The sequence below is a fragment of the Pseudogymnoascus verrucosus genome, assembly GCF_001662655.1.
Source record: "Pseudogymnoascus verrucosus strain UAMH 10579 unplaced genomic scaffold scaffold_17, whole genome shotgun sequence".
Classification (NCBI taxonomy): Eukaryota; Fungi; Ascomycota; class Leotiomycetes; order Thelebolales; family Thelebolaceae; genus Pseudogymnoascus; species Pseudogymnoascus verrucosus.
The window spans coordinates 484367-484902 of NW_017263668.1; positions in this window are offsets into that span (position 1 = coordinate 484367).

Sequence of the window (536 nt, forward strand, 5' to 3'; positions counted from 1 at the left end):
GGGGGGCGGGGGAAGAGAAAGTGAGGAAGGATAGACAGGGGGCGTGAGAGGAGGAGAAAGTGAGAAGGACAAGGGGGATATGAGACAAGAGAACAGAAAGTAATAGCAGGGGTGCAGCAGGTGAGGCGTGCTAGCACAGCACAAACCATCTTCCTACCTATCAACTCACCTCTCTCGCCCGGAAGCCTACCTACTAACTCCTCCGCAGAAGACGGGGTGCCTTGGCGTGGAAATAGTGCGGAAAGGAATGCATGATGTCCAGGATCTCGAGCCTGGGATTTCATGTCAGGTCAGGGTATAGACGGATGGGATGGATAGACTTTCCCGGGTAAGGCGGAGGGATAGAACGACACCGTAGCGCGCGCGTGGGGTCCGGGTCGTCCGGGTTTGCTCTGCTCTAAGACGGGGAGGTGGGGAGGGAAGGCTTACAGTTCGGCCGCTGCATAGACCGCTGCATAGAAGGGACAAGGATATCAACTCGGGAAGTAAGTGTAAGATGAAGAAATGCAAAGATGGAAAGATGGAAAGATGGGATG